General features: G+C 41.0%; 1 pseudogene; it reads right to left on the minus strand.

Annotated features, from left to right (window-relative positions):
* Positions 1–1,917: 1,917 nt before the first annotated feature.
* On the minus strand, positions 1,918–2,453 carry LOC123116411 (60S ribosomal protein L35a-1-like; annotated as a pseudogene).
* Positions 2,454–5,693: the final 3,240 nt, after the last annotated feature.

Consider the following 5,693-nt stretch of genomic DNA (forward strand, 5'->3'; position numbering starts at 1 on the left):
TGTAGTCGAAGCCGCACACAAGCGCCTCCACTGCTGTCACCCTCTATAGGAGACGCTACCGCTTCATCGACGGACTCATCTGGTACAAGGAGATCATCAAAACGCAGCAGCAGGAGCAAATACAATATTAGCCCACCATGAAAAGGGGGTGCTAGGCAATCCAGTAGCAATGTCATATATAGGTAATGATAACAAGACCTTAGATAATTAGTTTTCATTTTTGTCTCTGTTTTTCTTGTGCGGCAAGGAACAGAGCTAGAGCGAGGGATAGCAACAGAGCAGAGTGGACCTCTGTCGTCTTGTGTGGCAGCAGGAGTATTCAATAGCAGCGTGAAGGATTTGTAACACTATTCTTTCATGTCAAAAGGACTGCATGAAGACTTTCTTTCACTTGGGGAAACCAAGCTAAGTAGCAGTCCAGAGATACAGTACAAGTACATGCATCAGATAAACACCACGAGCAACACATGGTTCAAGAAGAATGATATAACAGAAGTCTTTAACATCCTAGGATCAGTTGTTTTCTAGTAAAAACAATTGTAATTAAGAGAGCATGCTTCTTAAGACTGCGCTATTTTTCCAAATTGACAGCGTTATATCTCGGCGTTACATGTGAATGGAGATATGACAATAGCAGATATAGATAATTTGAGGGAACGACAAGTAGTAGGTATGACAATAGCAGCTACAAATCAAAGTGCTCCTTTTACCAGAATTTTTATGATAGCCACTTGGCTTCACAAGTATATGCAAGAAACATATCCCAATGCTTCACTTGATGTTCTTTTTCTTAAAAGTGGATGAGGAACAAATTATACAGGAGGTATCATGTGAGGATGAAAAGAAATCTAGTGAAGTTTTTGTATTATTTGTACCCATCAGATTAATAAACTTAAGCAACCCGAGTAACTTAACAAGGAATCCAGTGATAGTGCAAGTGCTTGAGTAATAATAAACATAAGAATACACGCTAACCATCCGAGATTAATAACTTTACTATCAACCTATGCCTGAGTGCAACTACAATACTTATTTAAGCCCTTATCAACCTTTGCTACAAGGAGAGATAAACAGAAGCAACACAACTGCACTTAATAATACACACTAACCATCGGAGTTTAATAACTTTCCTATCAAGTTAATTTTCTATTTCCAAGTCTTGTATATCCTAGAACATGCTGGAGTAAAGGCCAAGGAATCCAGTATGATGATATGCATGTCTAAATGAGATAATGCAACATTTCCTGCACATTCCAAGTGTGTTTGCCTCTTGCAAGACCAACATATCCCTTCCGGTGACTGTGTCCATTGGACAAAGCAAGGAACTTCTTTCACTTGCTGATGCAACACTAGTACATACTATTCGTCGTTTATTAACTGAAGGTGTATCCCTCTTACTTGTCTAGAACTTAGGAACCAAGCTATTGACAGTATCTAGAATTTAGCATCACGCAAGCCAACGATTACAGTCAGACTCCCTGACACGAAAGCGACCCTAACTGTACAACAACTCAAGTCAAACAGACACAATAATACGGCATCACCAATCATGTCAACCATCCATAGGCACAACGCCAAATAGCAACAAAGTTAATACAATGTAAATGGATCAAGTACAGATTGATAACTCATAATGACAATATTGCCTAGGATGCATATTTCAGGGATTAAAATGGCAAGATCACAGAATCCTACGTCAACCAGATTGAATGACCCAAACTAAACCATCATCAATCTCTCGATGGACACACTGCACAACTCCATATACTGCGACTACACTTGGAATTCTATAACATAAATCCTAGTCATTCTCAAGGTGCAGGACAAAATGCAACACACATGCTAGAGTAAAATCACACAAAGCAAAGCAACAGCCTTAAACAAACATCATCAGTGATAGTGCAGCAGATGCTAACTTTAGATGCTGCTCGGGTACATGAACACTCTGACCTTGCGCCCCTGCACACAACGCAAAGCAACAGACAACCTCAGCAAAAAAGCACCATCAAGAAAGCAAGCAGCGGATCAAAAACTAAGGGAGGGCAGGCACTGACCATGGACTCGGTGGGGAGGTTGGACTTGAACTGGGTGCGGACGACGCCGGAGTTGCCGTGCGGGCGGGTGATCTTGCCCCAGAGGCAGCAGTAGTGGGTGCCATTGCTCTTGGTCTAGACCTTGTACACGTACGCCAGGCGCTTCCCAGCGTACCACGCCATGTCCTCCTTGGTGTTCACCCCCTCGACCTGCACCAGCGACGTGCTCTCGTACTGGTTCGACTTCGACCTGCAGATCAACCCCCACATCGCCGTCAGCGCGCCGCCCAATCTCACCATGAAATGAATCGCCAGATCCGGCGAGAGCATGGCCAACAATGGGGCTGCTCACCTCTTGAAGCCGAGGATGGTGCCCTGGACATAGAGCCTGATGCACTGCCCCGTGCGTCCCTTCACCATGGCGGCTACCGCCGCTTAGGGTTTCGACGGGATTGGGACCACGGGAGGTGAGGTGGGAGAAGGTCAGGGGGTGGGGGTGCGGAAGGCGATGGGCGGAGAGGCGGTGAGGGGAGGCGAGGCAGCGAGGGGAGAGGGAGGTGGGTGGCGGATCTGGATCTGGAGAGGGGACGAAGAGGGAGGCGGCAGCGCTTGACCTAGGGTTTCTCGGGAAGGAAGGGGATCGATGGAGGAGGGTGTGCCACGCGCGTGCGTATAGGAGAGGTGGACAGGTGGATCGATACGAGGTGGACGGCTTAGATCGACTACACTGGGGTGATCCGTGGGCTGCATTCTGATTGATTCCAAACATGAGCTGTTAAAAATTATTTCTTAATGCTAAAAACAGGGGTTTTGAAGGACCTACCATATATTTGTTACAAAATTGTACCAAATCAATTTTACAATTAAACAAATGGTTAGGTGTCTAAATCTTTTATCCACCTCTCGTGAAAAAGACAAATTTTCGCCGATTCAGTTGGAACCGGGTCAAATTTGAACTGCAGCTGCCTCATAGTCTGCTCTTTATTTTTTGCAAAAATCGTTTTTAGGTACTTAAGTATCTATTTATCATAGAAACGCCAAAAAAATTCCAAGATTTAACCACTAGCTAGGAACGGTCATTCCCGTCGTTTTGACCGCAATTTGAAACGTGCATAAAAAATAAAAAAATAATAAAAAATGGGAAACCTTCACATTGTGTCATTATACATGACCAAATTATCAGGAAAAATAATAAATTTGTAATACGACAATTCTTTTAAAAAAGTGTTCTCAGAAACGAGCTATCATGTGTGGAGATCAATGGCTTTGAAGCCAAATGATCAATCTTATGGCCACATTCATGGCATAGTTTGTTCAAATGATCTCATATTGTGCACAAGGGTGCATCTTGGAATGGCAAACAATGTTGTCTAAGGGAGTTTTCATTTCTTTGCACGGAAAATTCATTTTCCATTTTTCGAGTGCCCGAAATGAGTTTTTTTGTGAAGGACCTACCATATATTTGTTGCAAAATTGGACCAAATCAATTTTATAAAAAACTAGGCCATATTTAGTGCACAATTAACCAAATGGTTGGGTGTAAAAAGTTTTGATCCACCTCTGGTGAAAAAGACAAATTTCCGCCGATTTACGTGGAAGCGGGTCAAATTTGAACTGCAGGTGCCTCTTATTTTGCTCTTTATTTTTTCCAAAAATCATTTCTAGGTACATAAGTATCTATTTAATCATAGAAACATCAAAAGTTTTCCAAGATTCAACCACTAGCTAGGAACGGTCAAGCCCACCGTTTTGACCGCATTTTGAAACGGGCATAAAAAATTCAAAAAAATTAAAAAATTGGAAAACCTTCGCATCATGTCGTTATATATGACCAAGTTTCCAGGAAAAATAATAAAGTTGTAATACGGAAATTATTTTTAAAAAGTGTTTCTCAGAAATGAGCTATCATGCGTGAAGATTCATGGCTTTCAAGCCAAATGATCAATCTTATGGCCACATTCATGGCATAGTTTGTTCAAATGATCTCATATTGTGCACAAGGGTGCATCTTGGAATTCCAAACAATGTTGCTTTGGGAAGTTTTCACTTTCATTGCACAAAAGAGCCATTTTCCATTTTTCGAGTGCCCCAAATGAGGTTTTTTTGTGAAGAACCTATCAAATAATTATTGCAAAATTGAACCAAATCACTTTTCTAAAATACTAGTCCATATTTAATGCACAATTGATCAAATGGTTGGGTATAAAAAGTTTTGATCCACCTCTGGTGAAAAAGACAAATTTCCGCCGATTCAACTGGAAGGGGGTCAAATTTGAACTGCGGGTGCCTCTTGTTTTGCTCTTTATTTTTTACAAAATTATTTATAGGTACATAATATCTATTTAATCGGAGAAACATCAAAAGGTTTCCAAGATTCAACCACTATCTAGGAACTGTCTAGCCCGCCGTTTTGACCGCATTTTGAAACGGGCATAAACAATTCAAAAAAATCAAAAAAATGGAAAACCTTCGCATTGTGTCATTATATATGACCAAGTTTCCAGCAAAAATAATAAACTTGTAATACGGAAATTATTTTAAAAATGTATTCTCAGAAATGAGCTATCATGCGTGAAGATTCATGGCCTTTAAGCCAAATGATCAATCTTATGGCCAGATTCATGGCATAGTTTGTTCAAATGATCTCATATTGTGCACAAGGGTGCATCTTGGAATGGCAAACAATGTTGCCTAAGGAAGTTTTCATTTTCTATGCATGGAAAATTCATTTTCCATTTTCCGAGTGCCTGAAATGAGTTTTTTTGTGAAGGACATACCATATATTTGTTGCAAAATTGGACCAAATCAATTTTATAAAATACTAGGTCATATTTAATGCACAATTGACAAAATGGTTGGGTGTCAAAAGTTTTGATCCACCTCTGGTGAAAAAGACAAATTCCCGCCGATTTAGCAGGAAGCGGGTCAAATTTGAACTGCAGCTGCCTCATTGTTTGCTATTTATTTTTTCCAAAAATCATTTCTAGTTACATAAGTACCTACTTAATCATAAATACATGGTTTGGTGGTGATACATCGAGGTTTGGATGGTGGTCGAGGGCCCCAACTCTAGAGCGCGTAAACTCGCATGCCCGACGCGTTGTCACAGCGTGACTGTGGCGTTGCCATGTGTTCTGGGCGGCCTAGGCATGTCTAGTGGGTTGGGCACTCCCCAGGTAGGTGCTAGGAAGAAAATCACAACATAAGATTCTCACAAGGAGACCGATCGATGCTCAAACATGAATAAGCAACCAAGTGTTTGATTAGCGGTACAGGAAATGCACATGGCTAATGGGCGTGAGTTTTGGCTGAGGATGATCAGTTACTAAGAAGACCGTCTTCACAAATTTTCAACTCAAAAGGAGGAGCGTAGGTGGTACTTGCTTTGCAAAGTACCACACTGGACATAAATACGAATGTTGAAGCTGGGCTCAAAATAATGAATGGATTGAGCTGGCATTTGGTGGAGGATGGTTATTTGGGCATAGGAAAGTATTGTAGAAAATGGATACCATTTGGACATGCCAAAGTGGTACTTTCTTCACAAAGTGTTTTTCTGAACAGAATAGGAAAATGAATATTTTTGAATTATTTCTGAACTAGGCAAGGAAGGTTTTTTACATATTTGATGAAGATATGACCCAAAGAATTTATGAGATT

Source organism: Triticum aestivum, chromosome 5B (genome assembly GCF_018294505.1).
Source record: "Triticum aestivum cultivar Chinese Spring chromosome 5B, IWGSC CS RefSeq v2.1, whole genome shotgun sequence".
In the NCBI taxonomy this organism is placed as follows: domain Eukaryota; kingdom Viridiplantae; phylum Streptophyta; class Magnoliopsida; order Poales; family Poaceae; genus Triticum; species Triticum aestivum.